We start from the raw sequence: 19,674 nt of genomic DNA, 5'->3' as shown, positions 1-19,674 counted from the left end.
ATAACAAAGACGGTCTCACAGTTGTTGGATTGTAACTACACAAAATTATTACAAAAGGTAAAAGAAAATCTGGGGAAATGGACCGCGCTACAAATCTCATGGTTAGGAAGAGTAGCTACCATTAAGATGGCGACTCTTCCAAGAATACTTAATAAATTCCAGGCTCTACCAATTAAGATTCCATGTCTTATTTTAAGGCATTCAATAAAGAGGTTACGACATTCCTATGGTGAAACAAAACCATGAGAGTTGCACTACAAACACTAATGGCACCCAGAGATGGTGCGGGTCTTCTGAATTTTGTAAAAGATTATGAGGCCGCACAGTTACGGAAACTCTGGGAATGGTTTGCGGGGGATGCCAGGAAACCTTGGGTAAAGATGGATAGGGTAGTGGCTGGGTATCCTTTGGAAGGGGTACTCTGGCTGTACAGACAAATACAACTCCAAATACTCAGGCCAAGAACAACCAGACACTTGCAGTGGTATTCAATATATTGGATCGGTTATTAGATAAGGGAAGTCTATCTACACGTCCATCCCCGTTTACTCCGCTATTTGGGAACCCGCAATGCTACCCAGGGGTGATACAGGGAGCTTTCAGACAATGGCGGAAAGTAGGTTGTATAAAGTTGCGTGACATGATGCAGGGCGGAGATATTTATACGTTTGAGGATTGTAAACGGGGTGATGGCCTCTTGGAGAAAGATTGGCTGGAGTATTTCCAATTGAGACATTGGTTAGCTGGGTAAGGGGGCAGAGCAGCAGCGGGGAGGACGTGCACCACGTTCGAAAAATTAATTACCACAAATACAGGTAATAGGCAAATGGTGTTTTAAGTTATACTCAATATTGATGGAAGGGAGAGGGGACAGGCTTGGGGATATATGTATAAGTGGGAAAAGAATTAGCGATGAATCTGCAAGAACTCATTGGGAATATTTATGGACAAATATCGCCAAATTGACAAGGTCAATTCAGATCAGGGAAGCATGGTATAGGATTATGTACCAATGGCATTATACCCGTGAAAGATTGCATAAAATGTTCCCGGCGACTATGGAAGAATGTTGGAGGCTGTGAAATGACATGGGACTGGAGGCATATTTGGTGGGATGTGGGCATGTTCGAGCCAGAGATTTGGTTACCCAACAAGGACACAAAAAGCGTTTATGTTAATGGTGAGAGCAGCATAGCTGGTTATTGCAAACGTGTGGAAGCAGAAAAGATTGCCGGGGGTAAGAGACTGGTTAGTTAAAACTGGGGGGGTTCATCGCAATGGAGTGGATGACATATATCCTTCAGGGTGAACAGTAAAAATCTGAACAAGAGTGGGCGGTGGTATTGGACTATTTAAATGGTGACTTTGTACAACAATGGAGTCCACACAACCTGAGGATATTGAATATTTTGAAAGCAAAAATACTTGTTGTCTATTTGTACAATGGAAGAATGTAATTTTGACTCTGCACGGGGAGGGTAATTATGTTTATTTGAAAATACCAATAAAAATACTTTAAAATTGTCTTCATATTAACCAATGCGCCTTTATCTGTTTCATCATTGTTTCCCAAAGTAAGCACCTTTCTCTCATTTCCCTCTGCGTAATGTTGCGCTTACCTATGTTTCGAACACATATATATATATCTCGATGTTTTGCTGCATTAACTGAAAATAACCCCCCCCCCTTTTTTTAAATAAGTCTTACAAATCACAAGGACCCCCTGCCTTTTGCTTGTTGTTTCCAGATCCCACTCTTTGGTCCTTGTAAATTGTTGTGGGTTTCCTCTCATTTCCCCGGCAAGAAATTCGTCATTCTTCAGGAAGAACCACTTTTCCAGATTAGATGAAGGAGCAGCTACAAACTGTGCAGTCTGCAGGCATATTATATGCAAGCATTATCCGGCGGGGCTTCAAATTGAATGGAGCCGAGAGCTATTTAGCACTTTGTTAGTTTGACACCAACAGCTATCAGGAGCTATTTTTGCCTGCCCACGCCAACTGATGCTGAACAAACATGCCCATGTAACATTAACTCTGTCTCTTCTGGACCATTTTTTAAATAAGCATCATCGATTTATAAAGCAAAAGGGACCATAAAAAAATTGACAAAAATATATAAGTTTGCATTTTATGTGGAAGTTAGATTTGTACAACACTATGTACTAGCTTCTCGTTGCCCAGTGATAGATGTTGCTCACTGGTTAATGCCAGATACTGTGGCGCTGCTTTTAGCTCCCGCTTATCCAATATTAATGTTGAATCTGGTCTAGAAATGGAGAGTGAATTCAGAGAGCCTTCGAGCTGGGTGCATTTTTCAAAACAGCCTTTTCTGTGTAATACAGTTAATAACTTACACAAACAATATATAACAATACATACATTATTTAATACCACATTCAATTTAGAGTACACACATTCTAGCTAAAACATCCCCTTTATGATTTCAGCTATGCTGTTTTTCACAATATTTTTTAGAGCTTGAAATTAACACTGATATAATAAACAGTGCACTGCATGTCTTCATTAGTGAGAGACCCGCTCAAATACTCAAAGAACTGTTCTCCACTCTGCAAGAACTGTATGGCAGAAAAAAGAATACTGCTAACAAGGCCCCTCTTAGGGACACTTGGTATCAAGAAAACCAAGACAGTTTTTCAGCCAAAATAAAGAACCACTAACCTGCTATCACCAACCACAGGCTATCGATATCCGACAGTACTCCTAAGAATGTGGTCTTAAACATTCTAAACAATTCCGTTCCAAAATTTAGCTGGAATCCCATCACTCAAAAGTCTTTCATTTATACTGTGAATGAGCTTAAACCCACAACATGTACTGGCGATACATGCCCTGCAATAATCATCAAGGACGCCAATTCATGCCTATCTCCATTAATCACCAGTATTGTCAACACATCCATAACTAGTTTGTGTGTCCCTGGGAGCCTCCAAGAGGTCTGGATTACCCAGTTCTGAAAAAAAAAACCCTAGATCATGAGGCTGTTGGAAGCTATAGACCAATTACCAATGTCCCGTACCTAGTGAAAATCTTAGATAATGTTGCAGATCTAAAGCTTCAAGAGCACGTGGAAAAGAACAACCTGCTTGGTATATGACAGTCCGGCTACCATCCAATGCATGGCCCAAATTGCCGATACGAGTAGGGTCGCACTTCTCATGTTACTCGACCTTTCGGCTGCATTTGACTCGGTTGATCACATCTTATTGCTAGAAAGACTGCGCAAACTAGTCAACTGCTCTGAGTCAACAATCGGCAGGTGTGCCTCCTTTCTTGGTCCCAGATCAGCAAGGGTAGCAATGAGTGGATTTCAGGTCCATCCAGAGCTACTATCTTGTGGCGTTATACAAGGCACGTGCCTTTCGGCTCTACTGTTCAATGTGTACATGTGCCCCCTTTTTGACCAGCTGGACAGCATTGGCTTCAATTATACCAACTTTGTCGATGATAACCAGCTGGTCTTTGAGCTCGCTGGTGATTTTGACATGAACTCTACTCTCATTAAAGACACATACAATGCAAGGCATAAATTAAAGTCATAAATTAGTTTTCAAAAATTTATTAGCAGAGTTTGCTAATGAAATATTTCTTGATTAGCAAACAAACCCATTTGATTAGCAATTGTGTACTAATGTTTTTAATGTCACCAGAAGATACTTGTACCCAAGATATAAAATTAGCTACAATATAGCAGTTTTGTATACCGCTGAAGTAAGAAATTAGTGAAATAAGTCAGGCTTTGCATATTCTTTTGGTAAAATGGTGCATGTCACCACAAACCCACTTTAGTTTGGCACACTGCTGCCACCCAGAGGCCAGCCATGCACAGTGAAACTTTTATTTGACATTTACTGCAAACAAACTAAAGTAAAGTTTCCAACATCCCCTGCAAATGGTACTGGCCCTTCTTAAAATCTACTTGACTATGCAAGTGGGCAAAATACTTTGCGAGCCCTGGATGAGTGTCTGCAAAAAAGTTAGCTGCATGAATGGACACAAATAAATAGATATGATAATAGGGCTCTTAAAAACTGTTTGGATCAGCTCTCTCTAGGTGCAAATATATAATGCAATCATAATCACAGAGCAAAATGAGCTCCGGAGGCCAACTACATTGTACAGTTTTGCAGTAGGTCGCTACTTTAAGTAAATATCAGGTTAGCTTTTGTGTATTCATTATGTAAAAGACTAAGCAAAGTGGATGGCATAGTAGGCAGAGAACTGGGCAAACTAGGCAGAATATTGTAATTTGCGGCCATCTCACTTTCAGGGTGGGTATAAACCAACATGGTAAGATAGAATGTCAAGGAGTATGGGATCAGCTCATGGGTTGAGTACCAGTTGCAAACTGTATGTAACCAACAGGCCACAGGACTAGGTTTGCCATCAAAGCATTTGGCCGCGTGGTCATGTACATGTTCAAAGGTGGCGACTCGTCAATATGATGCATCTTCCCCAACAAAATGAAATCTAGTTGTCACAGATTTAGATACACTTCACTTTAAAGCATGGAGACAATGCAGTGTTTTACAGTAGTAATACTGTAAGTACGCATTATGTAACCTATTATATTTTTAGAAAAGGAATTGAAAGCCTTTTAAAGAGAAAATAACGCATATTGGTCTTTGGCAGACAGGATACAGTTGGCTTAATAACAGTATTTTCCCCGATTATTTCTGGTTTGCAATTATTTGAAAAATAAAAATAAAATGTGCATAACACTTACACAGGCCTTTTGACACATGAGTGAAGGGGACGATTACTGCTGCACTCTCTCCCCACTAGCCCATTTGAACTTGCAGTGAACAGAGAAGAGGATGGCGAGAGCTCTGAAGGCAAGGGAGGAATGCAGGGTGAGCTGTGCTTTCATTGAACAGGGTAACTTAAATAGCTATCTTTGCTACACAAGAGCCAATTTAATTAGCAGACCTACAGAATTGCATAGCAAATTGCTCTGCAACACTGCTTATTTTATGCCTTGCAATGTGATTAAGGGCTGGGCGTCAGTTAACTCCTTGACATTGAATAAGGAAAAAACAGAGGGGACAATTGTTGGCTCTAGTCAGAGAATAAAAAAAGTTAGATCCAAAGTCTATAAACTTCACCATATCCAGTTGTGTCATCCCTCTAAGCCCTTACATTAAAACACTAGGTGTCATTTTAGATTCTGGGTAGACAATGAAGCAACATGCAAGCCATGTCAAGATGTCCTGTGCCTATGTTAATAAGCTGCTCAGACAAATTAAACCATACCTATCCTCTGATCATCCCTCCCCTTTGGCGAAAGCGCTTGTTAACTCTCGTCCCGACTATTTTAATAGTCTCCTCGCACCCACATCTAAACACAATTTGAAAAGCCTCCAAACAGCCCAGTATGGGGCAGTAAGCCGTTTGCAATCTGGGTCCCCTGGACCATGTCTCAGACTCAAGGAGAGTGCAGCATTGGCTTTCAGTTTGCCAACACATCACTTATAAAATGCTTACTCTTACGTTTAAATGCATGGCTGACAAGGTTCCTCAGTAACTTAAGAACGGCTATCTAAGGCAACTACTGGGCGTACCCTTCGCTGCAGTAGGGCCAACAAACTTTTTGTACCCAGACAACTTGACAAATGTTAGTGCCACTTGTTTTCAAGTGTATGCCCCGACTCTATGGAACTCCCTTACCCTACAAATTGGGAAACTTCCCATCATCTCTAGCTTTAAGAGAGCAATAAAAACACACCTCTTTCATTCTAATGATTAGTAATCTGTTTGCTTGTTCCCCAGCTTGATCTCCCTTCTAATTTCATGACCAGGTTTTGTCTGTACACTGAGGCCTTTGGGCGTGTTGCACAATATTAAATACCGATAATACCAGTTTGTTACTGGCCATGGAACGATGAGAGATTGCACCACTCACCTAAAGATTGCATACAATTCAGGCTCTCCCCCTAGCGGTCCCGCAGAACTTTCTCAGGACCCTGAACAGATTCGTGGGAAAGTTTATCTGGCAAGGGAAAAGACCTAGGGTAGCATGGAGGGCCATGACGGCCCCATCCGGATGCGGTGAGATGGGGGTTCCTAACTTCCAAACATATTACCAAGCTGCCCAATTAAGGAACATACGAGAATGGTTTAGTGGGAGCCCGGACAAGATCTGGCAAAGGATGGATAGAGCAGTGGTGGGTAGGCCCCTAGATGAGGTCCTGTGGTGCCCAAAAATGTATAGGCCTCTAAATATGTATAGAATCCAGATTACGGCCCTGGTGGGCGACATATGGGACACCGTGCTCAAAAAGACGGGTATCACAACCTTCCCATCCCGTTTACTCTCCTACTGCGTAATCCCCAATTCACCCTGGGTCTCGAGAAAGGTGTATCAGCTAGGTGGGAAGAAGCAGGCTGTCTGCGAGCGAGGGATATGATGGAAGGGCAGGAGGTTAGGTCGTTTCACCTGTGCATCGGACTACGAGAGGACAGGCTGCAGTATGCACAGATAAGCATTGGTTGTCAGCGCCAGGAATTAAACAGTTTATCATCAGGGTACTCACACCATTAAAAAAAATACTTGCTAAGGAACTCGGGCGATCAGCAGATGATAAGCAAACTGTATAGAATGTTCTCCCTCCCTGCTGGCCAGATTCAATGGGCAAACATGAAGCAACGGGTGAATGTGTTACCCAGTCCTATCTCAGAAGAGCAATGGTGGGAAGTGTGGCAGAGGATCCCAAAACTAATGAGGGCGTTACAGATCTGGGAAATGTGGACGAAGGATTAAGTTCAATGGCACCTTACACCGGAGAAATTACAAGTACTATCCCTCGACGCCCCAGGCATGCTGCCGAGGCTGTAGCGAGGTTGGCACCTGGGTGCACATATGATGGGCATGTCCGGTCCTGAAACCGTTCTGGGAGTCTGTTAACGAGGCAATGCAATCTAGATTTGGTTCCCAGATACGAAGAGAATGTGGGGAAGCTCTAATGGGGCTGGGTGATGTGTTGGACATTCTCATGTCTAAATCCCAAAAGAAGGCGCACATGATTCTGAGTGTTGCCGCCCGTTCCTTGATCATCCAAAAATGGAAACAGGCAGGGGTACCCTCTGAATGGATAGCAAACATATGGCATTATGCATCACTAGAATGGGTCACATATGTGACCCTGGGTGATTCAGAAAAATTCAAGGACAATTGGGACCTCGTCCTGGACTTTCTACATAAAGACTTTCGTGAACAATGGTGCCTTCAGCGAATCCGTTTACTGAACGTAATGTAGACATTGCCCGCAGGGTTAACTCATTGTATGATTATGTGAGATTGCAGCGAATCGAGGAAGGTGGAAAGGGGGTGTCAGGGATTGTTACTGTTAAAAATTGTTTAAAATGGCAACAAAAAAAACATTAAAAATAATAACACATAAAAACGTATCCGAAAACCACAAGCCTTAAGTCGGCAAGATTTCAGTGTATTGTTTTATTGTGACGATAAATGCACTCATTGTTGTGGTGGTATTGCCAGGGGCTAAATAAACTGGCGAAGGGGCGTATATCATATATGGCGAAGTGTTTTCGTTATAATGAATAGCATTTACATTAAAGGGATGGTCTAGTAAAACATTTTATTTAAAAAATAGTGAACATGTTATATAGCCCTTGCCCATACTAAGTTTACTGTAATTTCCACTGCATCTCCTTTTCATATTCAAACAGTTCATGCACTTTCTCCCTTCAAGCATATCGAGCAGCAAAACAAAATAGTAAACACACGCAATTGTCACAAAGGAATGCAGCTCTGTGATCTGTTGCAGCTGTCTGCTTACGATGGGGGTGGGGCTGGAGACATTTTCCCGCAAAATCGCCAAGTAGCAGAGCACAGAATGGCGTGTAAACACGGCCATATGTCATCGGTTAAAGGGCGCGTGGGCATAGCAAGAACACCGATAACCTCAAGAAACATTTGCCGTACTGAAGAACTTTGGGTAAGTGCCCCAGGGACAGACTGACACGGGAGATGTTCATGCAGGTCAGTGGGTAGGGATGCACTCATATGCAGAACCTGGTGCCTGACTCCTGACACACAGTGTGGCGCTCGTGGATTCTAAGTTGCTTACCTGGCAGTATCGCAGAATGAACCTTCTCTCCTGGTCTGAAAGGGTTACAGATCCCGCTGTGTATGTGGTGTTTCGTATGTGACTAGTACTACACTGTCCAACTGGCTAGGCGGCAAAGGCAAACTGATTCCAAAAACACCGCGCCAAGTGTTTACCGGATGTGACGCGCTGCACATTGCTACACCGAGGGAGTTGACAGTCGGATACAGACAGTCCGTTTTCTTTTCCCGTGCACTGAGACACGTCACATTCTCACGGAACAGTAGTGTCTAGTTCCTATCCGAGAAATGGACCATAGCAACGTCCCGCCTACTCTTCACGTGACATCGGATGCATCATTGGGGATGCTGACATTGATGCATTAAGCGCGCAGCCAGGATGCCCCTGTGGGATTCGGTTTCGTGCAGGGGGGGCGGGGCGCACGCAGTTCGTGGCGCTTCGAGGCCTTGAGTTTCGGAGGCGGCAGACGGAGTGCGGGCCCCCGGGGGTTTGGGGTTTGAACGTTGGAGTGCGGTCGGCGTGTTTCGGGTCGGTGGTCGGGCTGTTGAGGGGTGTTGCGCGGGTGGCGGATGCGATTAGTAGTGGCGGGTGGAGCGGAGCTGGGGTCGGGGAGTGAGTTGGTGGGGGGCGTTTGTTTGTGGTGGGGTGGCTGTTGGTGTGGATTGGCTGGGTGTGGTTTGTGGTAGGGTGGCTAGTGGTGCGTGTGGTAGTGTGGGTGTCGCTTGGGTTAGTCGCGGTGGGTTGGCGGCAGCGCGCGGTGCCTCGCCTGAAGCGCATGTGTGGGCGTACGGGCTGGGGTCTCGCGGGTCTGCGCGCTGGTCTCCGGGCTCCCTGGGTGGTGTGAGTTTGGGGTGTAGTGTCTGTTGGTGTGGATTGGTGGGGTGTGGTTGTTTGCGGTGGGATTGCGGGTGGCTGGTGTTGGATTGGTGGGGTGTGGTAGTTTGCGGTGGGGTTGCAGGTGGCAGGTGTTGTTTTGGGGTAGTAGTTGTTTGTGGCTGGAGGTTCGTGTGTGGGTGTCGCTTGGGTTAGTCGCGGTGGGTTGGCGGCAGCGCGCGGTGCCTCGCCTGAAGCGCATGTGTAGGCGTACGGGCTGGGGTCTCGCGGGTCTGCGCGCCGGTCTCCGGGCTCCCTGGGTGGTGTGGGTTTGGGGTGTAGTGTCTGTTGGTGTGGATTGGTGGGGTGTGGTTGTTTGCGGTGGGATTGCAAGTGGCTGGTGTTGGATTGGTGGGGTGTGGTTGTTTGCGGTGGGGTTGCGGGTGGTTGTGTGGAAGTGTGGCCTGTGTGTTGATTGGTGTAGGTGGTGCACATCATCCTTTAGGATGGGGAAGCGCCTGCGTGGGTCCGCCCACGCGTTCGTCAATTAAGAAGAAGAAGAAGGATGCATCATTGGGGATGCTGACATTGATGCATTAAGCGCGCAGCCAGGATGCCCCTGTGGGATTCGGTTTCGTGCAGGGGGGGCGGGGCGCACGTAGTTCGTGGCGCTTCGAGGCCTTGTGTTTCGGAGGCGGCAGACGGAGTGCGGGCCCCCGGGGGTTTGAACGTTGGAGTGCGGTCGGCGTATTTCGGGTCGGTGGTCGGGCTGTTAAGGGGTGTTGCGCGGGTGGCGGATGCGATTAGTAGTGGCGGGAGTAGCAGTGCTGGGGTCGGGGAGTGAGTTGGTGGGGGGCGTTTGTTTGTGGTAGGGTGGCTGTTGGTGTGGTTTGTGGTAGGGTGGCTGGTGGTGCGTGTGGGTGTCGCTCGGGTTGGTCGCGGTGGGTTGGCGGCTCCGCGCGATGCCTCGCCTGAAGCGCATGTGTAGGTGTACGGGCTGGGGTATCGCAGGTCGGCGCGCCGGTCTCCGGGCTCCCTGGGTGGTGTGAGTTTGGGGTGTAGTGTCTGTTGGTGTGGATTGGTGGGGTGTGGTTGTTTGCGGTGGGATTGCGGGTGGCTGGTGTTGGATTGGTGGGGTGTGGTAGTTTGCGGTAGGGTTGCGGGTGGCAGGTGTTGTTTTGGGGTAGTAGTTGTTTGTGACTGGAGGTTCGTGTGTGGGTGTCGCTTGGGTTGGTCGTGGTAGGTTGGCGGCAGCGCGCGGTGCCTCACCTGAAGCGCATGTGTAGGCGTACGGGCTGGGGTCTCGCGGGTCTGCGCGCCGGTCTCCGGGCTCCCTGGGTGGTGTGAGTTTGGGGTGTAGTGTCTGTTGGTGTGGATTGGTGGGGTGTGGTTGTTTGCGGTGGGATTGCGGGTGGCTGGTGTTAGATTGGTGGGGTGTGGTAGTTTGTGGTGGGGTTGCGGGTGGCTGGTGTTGGATTGGTGGGGTGTGGTTGTTTGCGGTGGGGTTGCGGGTGGTTTGTGTGGAAGTGTGGCCTGTGTGTTGGTTGGTGTAGGTGGTGCACATCATCCTTTAGGATGGGGAAGCGTCTGCGTGGGTCCGCCCACGCGTTCGTTCGTTAATTAAGAAGAAGAAGGATGCATCATTGTGACTTTCGGGTGTAATTTTCGTGAGCGGGAAGCCTCTGGCTGCCGGTGCAAGTGCAACCGAATATACGTGCCTTTGGCTTGCAGTTGCAGCAGTCAAGGTGCGCATGTTACTACCAGATGGAACCCGGGGAGGCTCTGACTATCGGGCTGCTAGAGCAACAGGAATCTGCGTGCTTTTGGCTTGCAGCGGTTATGGTGGGCATTTTCTTCGGGATACAGGGAACGTTTCTGAAAGACCCCGATGAAGCGTCTGACTTTGTCTTGTCCCTCATCGTAATTTTTCTGAGCTGGAACCAGGAAGGGTCTGGGTGCAAGAGCAGCAGCAACCTGTGTGTTCTTTGTTGGCTGAGAATACAATTAGCATTATCTTCGGGATACCCGTGAACGTTCCTGCAAGACACCAGATTTAGATGGAGGCAGGGTCGGACTGGGACAAGAAATTGGCCTGGTCACCAAAAAAAGTGGGCTACCCCCCCCTCAAAAAAGTCTCCCACCCCTCGCCTCACAACCCTTGACCTCTGATGACATCACCGGAAGTGATGTCATTTGACCCCACCCCAAAGTGGCATTAGGATCGGTGGTTTTACAGGGGGTCGGCTGGGGCTATCTGCGTGTGGTTCAGGAGAGGCACATGGACTTCTTGGTGTGGGTCTGCAGGGGGGAAGGGGCATCTTGCTATGCAGAGGAAGGATGGGGCATTATGGTATTGGTCTAGAGGGAGAGATGGGGGATCTTGGGGTCTGAATGGTTGCATATGGGCATGCTGGTGTGGGTCTGGTGAGATGGGGCACAATGATGTGGGTCTGGAGAGAGGGATGGGGACACTGGTGTGGGTTTGGAGAGAGGGATGGGGTACATTGGTGCGGGTCTGGGGGCAGGGATGGGGTACATTATTGTGGGTCTGGGGGCAGGGATGGGGTACATGGGTGTGTGTCTGGAAGGGGAGATGGAGCACAGTGAGTGGGGGCATCTTGGAGGGGTCTGCAATGGATGGGGACACATTGGTGTTGGTCTGAAACACGTATGGGGCATCTGTTAATCTGGAGGGTGGCATGGGTCATCTAGGTGGGGGTTGGGAGGGTGGGATGGGGCATCTTGGTGTGGCTCTGAGGGAGCAGATGGGGGCACATTGGTGTGAGTTTGGGAGGGACGGGCACATTGGTCTGGGGAGTGATGGGGGCATATTGGTGTGGGTCTAGAGGGATGGCATCTTGGGGTCTGCAGTGGATGGGGGCACATTGGTGTCTGTCTGAAACAGGTATGGGGCATCTGTTGGTCTGGATGGCGGCATGGGTCATCTAGGTGTGGGTCTGCAGGGAGTGGATGGGGCACATTGGTGTGGGTTTGGTGGGAGGGATGAGGGACATTGGTCTGTGTCTGGGGGAGGGATTGGGGCACATTGTGGGTCTTTGGGGAGGGATGGTACATCTAGGTGTGGGTCTGTAGGGCAGGATGGAGCATCCTGCGGTGTGGATGGGGGGTTAGTGGCATATTGGTGGGGTCTGCAATGGATTTGGCACATTGGTGTAGTTCTGGAACAGGTATGGGGCATCTGTTGGTCTGGAGGGTTGGATGGGCATCCTGGTGTGCGTGGGATGGGGACATCTGTGCATCTTGGTGTGGCTCTGGAGGGAGGGATGAGGCACATTGGTGTTGGTTTGATGGTAGGGATGGGGCACATTGGTGTGGGTTTGATGGGAGGGACTGGGCAGCATTGGTGTGGGTCTGGGGGAGGGATGTGGCATCTGGTTTGGGTGCGATGGGGACATCAGTGTGGTCTGGAGGGAGGGGATGGGGCACATTGGTGTGGGTTTGATGGGAGCGATGGGCACATTGGTCTGGAGGAGGGATAGGGACACATTGGTGTGGTTCTGGGGAGGGATGGGGCACATTGGTGTGGGTCTGAAGGGAGGGATGCTGGCATCTTGGGGTTTGCAATGTATGGGGCACATTGGTGTCGGTCAGAAACAGGTATGGGGCATTTGTTGGTCTGGACGGTGGCATGGGTCATGGAGGTGTGGGCTGGGAGGGATGGGCATCCTGGTGTGGGTCTGCAGGGAGGGGATGGGGGCACATTGGTGTGGGTTTGATGGGAGGGATGGGGAACATTGTGGGTCTGGGGGGGAAGGATGGATCATCTAGGGTGGGTTCGAGGGCAGGATGGGGCATCTTGCTGTGTGGATGGAGGGATTCTGGCATCTTTGTGGGGTCTGCAATGGATGGGGCACATTGGTGCCGGTCTGGAACAAGTATGGGGCATCTGTTGGTCTGGAGGGTGGGATGGGGCATCCTGGTGTGGGTGGGATGGGGACATCTGTGTGCATCTGGAGGGTGGGATGGGGGCATCTTGGTGTGGCTCTGGAGGGAGTGCATGGAGACAAATTGGTGTCAGTTTGATGGGAGGGACGGGGCACATTGGTGTGGTCTGGGGAGGGACAGGGCACATTGGTGTGGGTCTGCAGGGAGGGATGGGGCAACCTGGTTTGGGTTGGATGGGGACATCATTGTGGGTCTGGAGGGAGGGGTGGGGGCACATTGGTGTGGGTTTGACGGGAGGGACGGGCACAATGGTCTGGGGAGGGACGGGGCACATTGGTGTGGGTCTGCTGGAAGGGATGGGGCATCCTGGTTTGGGTTGGATGGGGACATCGGTATGGGCCTGGAGGCACATCGCTGTGGGTTTGATGGGAGGGACAGGGGCATATTGGTGTGGGTCTGGAGGGAGGGATGGTGGCATCTTGGTGGGGTCTGCAATGGATGGGGGCACATTGGTGTCAGTCTGAACAGGTATGGGGCATCTGTTGGTCTGGAGGTGGGATGGGGCATCCTGGTGTGGGTGGGATGGGGACATCTGTGCATCTAGAGGGTGGGAATGTGGATATTCTGTGTGGGTCTGGATAGAGGGGATGGGGGCACATTGGTGTGGGTTTGGGAGGGATGGAGCATATTGGTGGGTCTAGGGGGAGTGATGTGGGCACGGTGTGGGTCTGGAGGGAGGTATGGGGGTACGGTGTGGGTCTGGGGAGATGGATCGTCTAGGTGTGGGTCTGGAGGACAGGATGGGGGCATCTTGCTGTGTGGAGGGACTGATGGTGGCATCTTGGGGGGGTCTGCAATGGATGAGGGAACATTAGTGTTGGTCTGGAACAGGTATGGGGCATCTGTTCTGGAGGGTGGCATGGGTCATCTAGGTGTTGGGTGGAATGGGGCATCTTGGTGTGGGTGGAATTGTGACATCTGTGCATCTGGAGAGTGGGATGGGGCATCTTTGTGTGGGTCTGGAGGGAGGGTTGAGGCACATTGGTCTAGAGGGAGTGATGGGGCAAATGTGTCTGGGTCTGAAGGGTGGGATAGGGCATCTTGGTGTTTGGAGATGGATGGCTTGGTTTGAGTCTGGAGGGCAGGAAGGGGGTCATCTTCCTGTGTGGAGGGAGGATGGGGCATCATGGTGTGGGTCTTCAGGGGGGATTGGTGGGTTCTGGCATGGAGGGCTGGGGCATCTTGGGGTGGGTCTAAATGCATGGTGGCATCTTGGTGTGAGTATGAGAGGGAGGTATGGGACATCTTGGTGTGGGTCTGAGAGGGATGGCATATTGGTGTTGGAGCATGTGTGTCGAAGGGATGGGGTAATCCAGGTGTGGGTATAGAGAGAGGGCGGATGGCGCCATCTAAGTGTGAGCCTGGAGGTAGAGGTAAAGCATATGGGTGTGGCTCTGGAGAGGGGTGGAGCATCTTGGTGTAGTTATGGAGGGACGGATGTTGGTGTCTGTGTGGGTTTGAGAGGGAGGGATGGTGGTGTGTGGGTTCGGAGGGAGGGGTGGTGACATGTGGGTCCGGAGGTAGGTGGCATTTGAATCTGGAACGTGTGTTTGGAAGGAGAAATGTGGCATTTGGGTGTGAATTGGGACATGTAGGGCTGGGATATCTGCTTGTGAGTGGGGGCGTGAAGGATCATTAACAGCGGAGCAGCCAGAGGGAGAGCCGCGGGCCCGATCTCGGTTGTGTCCCAAATGCACACACCCACAGCCCAGGGCACCCGTCGCGCTACGGTCTGGCCAGCAGAGCAGTCCGGGGCACGGGATTCCCTTCCACCGGAGGGGGGTCTGTGACCCAGAAAATGGACAGGGACACCTGGCAGGGTTGGGTTAACCTGCTGGTGATGTCCCCAACCACACACCTCTCATCACTGAGCTGGCCGCTGTGCCGGCTGGGGGCGCATGCTCCTCTCTCTGACCCGCCAGCGGTTGAGCATTGTAGGGCACACCCCGGTCGGCATGGAAGCCCCGAGTGGGGGCAGCCGGGAGCTGAGGGAAACCTGGCTGTTCTCGAGCGACGTCTCCTCAGGCAGACAGGGACACAGCACGCCAGGCGTGAGCCCTGAGCCATGGCGCAGCAGGCTTACTCGACGGGCAGGCGTTGAGGTTCCAGCCACCCACATCTTGTCAATCAGACATTTTTCTCCAGTTGGGTCTAAAGAAGCCTGGACGCTTTTGCCAACCGGTCCCCCTCTCTCTCTTGGTACACCTGATTACAAGAAAGCAGCTTAGTACCTTCCTCCAGATTACTATAGACATGGTGTGAGGGACCTGTCTCTGCTTCACTTGGTTCTTGCCCAACCCAGGCTCCATGGTGAAAGTACTACCCCACCCCCCACTGGCCTGCTGAGGGCATTCTATCTTGAAGGACTGTGTCCCCTGATTGGTCCTCTGGTCACACATGCTGTTAGTACTTTCTCACGGGTCAGATCCCAGCTTCTCTTAAACACGCATTGGTTGTTCCACTTTTGAAAAAGCCTTCTTTAGACCCTCTTGTCCTGGCTAATTGTCATCCCATTTTGCTTCTTCAATTTCTTATGAAGCTTTTTGAGTCTAATCTTTCTTTTTCCATGCTTCGTAATCCGGTTTTTGTCCAGAACATTGCACAGAGGGGATGCTGGTCTCCAACGTTGATGATGTGGCTCGGCTGCACTACTCTGGCGGTGTCAGTGCTTTATTACTTGACTTATCTGCCACCTTTCATACCATTGACCATGCCATCTTGCTCGTCCGGGCCGGCCTTTCTGGTGCCGTTCTTTTTTGGTTTTCTTCGTTTCTCTCTGACCTAACAGTCTATTTCCCTCCCTCCTTTTCACTCTGTGCCCATTGCCTTGACATGTGTAGTCCCTCAGGGTTCCTCCATCTTCCAAGTTTTGTTTAAGATGTGCATGCAACCTCTTACCAAACTTATCTGCTCTCACAGCTTCCTTTGTTACTCTTAACAAATGACACAGATTCTGGTCCCTTTAGATCTCTCTCTCTTGTCAAGACAGCGACCAGATTTAGGGCCTGCCTCGAAGCTGTGGGTGCATGGATGTGTATTAGCTGGCTCAAGTAGAATGGGGAAAAATTGAGGTGTTGGGGGTGGGCCCTCCTTCCTCTACTGCCTTTTGGACCCCCTCGTTTTGGCCTTCTTCCTTGGGCCCTTTCTCCTGTTCCGCTAGTGAAGGATTTAGGGGTAAAGATATTAATTAGCCTTTCTGTCTGCGTAATCTCAGATAAGTGTAGTATGTCAAAGGGGCTATCTTCAACTGAAAACCATTAGTAACGTTCTTTGTTTTCTCCTTTTTCAGTTATGTGCCCCTGTGGTGTCCTCACTTATGTCCTACATGGACCACTGCAACACCCTATTTCTGGCACAACCTGTCTACCTCTTATGGCACCTTCAAGTCATACAGCCAGAGTAGCCACTTCCACACCTAGTTGTGCTCATATTACTCCAGTTCCATCTTCATTGGCTACCCATGGCCAAGCACATTCAGGTCAAGGCCTAATGTCTAGTTCATCATGCCTTTTATGGAACTGGGGCAGAATATCTACAGGCCAAATTCTGTCTGTACATTCCTGCCCGGACACTCCGCTTGGTGAATGCCTGTCTTGTTTCTGTCCCATGATTCAAGGCCACTAGTATTGGGGACCGATCCTTTCCGGTCGCTGAGCCCCATCTTTGGAATTCTATTCCCCTGTGCTTTACGTGCCACTGAGAACTATTTGTGATACTAAAAACGTATCTTTTCTAGCTCTTTCCATCCTCATTCCGCTAGCTAGCACTAAGATGCCTTTGGGTGTACGCTGCAGTTTACAAGTATTGGTAACATAACCTAACACATGAAAGATATACAATTAAACCTGGCTCAGACAGAGGGAATAGGTCGTCGGGAATTGCAAGGTTGAATAGAAGGAAGCAACCAGACTTTGCAAATGCTTTTTACCCATACCTTATCAAGACCCTTGTGACAGACTCCAGTCTTTCAGGTTGAGGAGCCTAATGGGGCAATGGGAGGTCCATGACCTTTATAGCTCGGAGGAACAGGCACACCATATAAATTGACTAGCACTCTGAGCATTCTGACATTGAAGGTGTTCTGCACCATCGGGCAGGTCACCACTGCGTGTTGATCTACACTGACAACACCACCACTCAGTTTTATATCAGCATGAGGTCTGCAACTCTCTACATGTTCGCACTCCAGTTGCGGGGGTGGTGCCTGCAATGTTTTCCCAATAGCGTCCACGTGACGAAAGAGGAGAATATATGGGCAGATGTTCTGAGCAGAAAGTCATACGTCCCCCATGAATGGGAACATCATGTGAAAACATTAGAGCCAGCTTGGGGTATGCTGACTCAGAAGAAAAAAGTGTGACTCTGTATGCATCTTGGAAAGGGGAGGGGGAGAACTATCACAGGGATGTTTTTCTACTCACTTGAGATGGCCAGACTCTTTCTACCAGTCCCTCTAGTGCCCTGCACAAATTGAAGCACATACGCAACTACCATCTAATCCTGATTTCACCAAACTGGCTCAAGAGGTTGTGGTACAACAACCAGAAAGTGCTGAGTTCGGAAGCCTTGTGGAGCTTACTATTGAAGTTGGATCTTCTCAAACGGTAAAGGGGGCACTGGGGGCGGGAGGTCTTGTACCCAAGCACAAATCATTCCTTGTTGGCCTGGTCCCGGAGAGGACTGTTGTGACCTGGAATGAGCACTCTGACCAAAAGCAGGCATGGTTTTGGTTATAAACATTTATGGATAAAAGTATGCAAAACCTATCTTGCCCCCTAACTAGAGCTGGTTCCCTACCTCAACAAAACTAAAACTTGTGCCTGAAAATCTGTTCTCAAAAAGAAAGTATTTCATCCTAGTCAAACTCCTTAACTATCCCTGTCACTACAAAACAAACCACTAAGCTAACCAAAGAGTTCTTATCACAACCCAGGAGAGTAAATATCTTGTAATGTTCTGTGTTCACAAAGTTCCACACTTGTAACAAAATTTGGAGAATGACTCCCTTCTATCTAATGTCCAGCTTACGCAGATTCCTCTTAAGTATACTTCAGCATTAAATCCTTCATGTACATGTTTAATTCCTTCCAATGCTTTGGTGTTCGCTTTACTTGAACACTGTCTTTCAACTTGGCCCCACTTGTAGGAGGGTGCGGCTCCTTGAGTCTTTCTCAACTACTCAATACCACAGTCTTATGGAACAGACCAGAGAGTTGCTTCACAAAATGGTTTACTTCTTTTGTCTCTGTTTCCAGTTCATAAATTGCCTTGCCCCCCTCCTGGACTTATCACTGTTCCGTTTACCTTTCTCTCAGGGAATTCTTCACTGGTTTTGCCAGGGGTCGTGGGTTCGATCGTCTACTTTCTTCTTCCACTCTCCTTCGGCTGGCTAAACTTTGCAGCCTGTCACTCTCTTTTTCTGACCGCTCAACTTTGTGGTCTTGTATTACTCTTCTTCGGCCCGCTTGATTTTGCGGCCCGTCGCTCTCTTGTATTACTCTTCTTCGGCCTGCTTGACTTTGTGGTCCGTTATGACTGGTAAGCAGGGCGCATGTTTTCGGACAGTCACCCATTACAGGTCTCGCAACCACCACAGTTTTCTCGTACTTCCTATGTGGCTCTGATGTAGGCTAATTCTAATGGTCTGGTGTCGTTCTTGGATCGTATGATCCACCCGCTAGAGGTAACGCCACCACCGCACTGACGTTCGACTTCAGGTTTGCTGGCTGGCCACTGATGAATGAGACGGTTCTCTTGCGTCCCTTGTTTCAACTCCATCACTTCAGACCGCTGTCTTGCTTCATCCTCAGAACGTGGGCTTTTTGTCAGCGTCCATGCTTGTCAGACTCTCCTCCCAGAAGTAGCGCTCTTCGGAGGTGGTTTTCCTAGTCCTTCTTTACTGTTTGACTTAAGTAGAAGGGACTGCCCTAGCGTAACATCAGTCCGATTGAGAGCAGCTAGTTGAATACTTGATGCTTGACTGTAGTGTTCTTGGTTTCTTCTTCATCCCAGTCCTTATCACAGGCAGACTGTCTGACACATTACAGTAATACATTGTCTCTGATTTTATCATGTGTAAGGAAGAGTTGGGTGTTATTACCCCTTGTGTTAAAGGCACTGTATTCAAAACTCTCATCCTTATCCCCAGGCAGGGAGTTCCTCCCTATGAGGTCGTCCCTCATGTTACCACCTCTAGGGGGACTATCGGTTAGCGGCCTCACCTCCCTAAACTCAAAGAAAGCGTCTCCCCCCGGGGAGAAGTGACGCCATCCGAAGGATCGTTACTGGCCCTAGGTTACATTCACCTCGGACCCTCTCAAAAGAACATGGGGAGCATTAGGGCTACTAGGAAGGATTCCACCAGGTCACATTATGCGAGTAAATGGAGGTGTTATTATTATTCAAAAATGTAATATAGCGTGAACTAAGGCCGAAGGACATCTAGGTGTTGTTGCCACTGGTGTTTAGGGAGTGACAAAAACCCAATGCAGGCAAGACTGGATGATATCTCCTACATCACACATTTAGTGGAAAGTGGTGTGTCTGTGGTCTCTTATATAACCTATTTGGCAGCGATAGGGGCATATTAGAACAGCTACTGCGGATGCTGTCATTTGTAAATAAAATAATTTGGAGCCATGTTAACGGTCTACATAGATTACCTGCCAAGGAGAAAACTGCACAACCAGTGGGACCTCAATGTGGTTCTGTTGGCGCTCATGTTAAAACTGTTTGAACCCCAATTGTCAATGGTTGTCGTTAAAGGTGGACTTTTTGGGTGCTGT

At 49.1% G+C, this 19,674-nt stretch overlaps 1 protein-coding gene across 1 annotated transcript in view; it reads right to left on the bottom strand.

Moving 5' to 3' along the window:
• EXO1 (exonuclease 1) overlaps positions 1-8,388 on the bottom strand; it is a 373,191-nt gene extending 364,803 nt beyond the window's left edge. The window contains exon 1 of the mRNA XM_069608142.1: positions 8,111-8,388. The gene's annotated coding sequence lies outside the window, so the exon portion shown is untranslated. The remainder of the gene's footprint in view (positions 1-8,110) is intronic.
• Between the last annotated feature and the right edge of the window lie 11,286 nt (positions 8,389-19,674).

This window comes from Ambystoma mexicanum, chromosome 4q, assembly GCF_040938575.1.
Source record: "Ambystoma mexicanum isolate Mex_15411 chromosome 4q, UKY_AmexF1_1, whole genome shotgun sequence".
NCBI classification, from domain to species: Eukaryota; Metazoa; Chordata; class Amphibia; order Caudata; family Ambystomatidae; genus Ambystoma; species Ambystoma mexicanum.
Note: the sequence above shows the minus strand (reverse complement) of the source record. Positions and strands in the feature narration are given on the sequence as shown.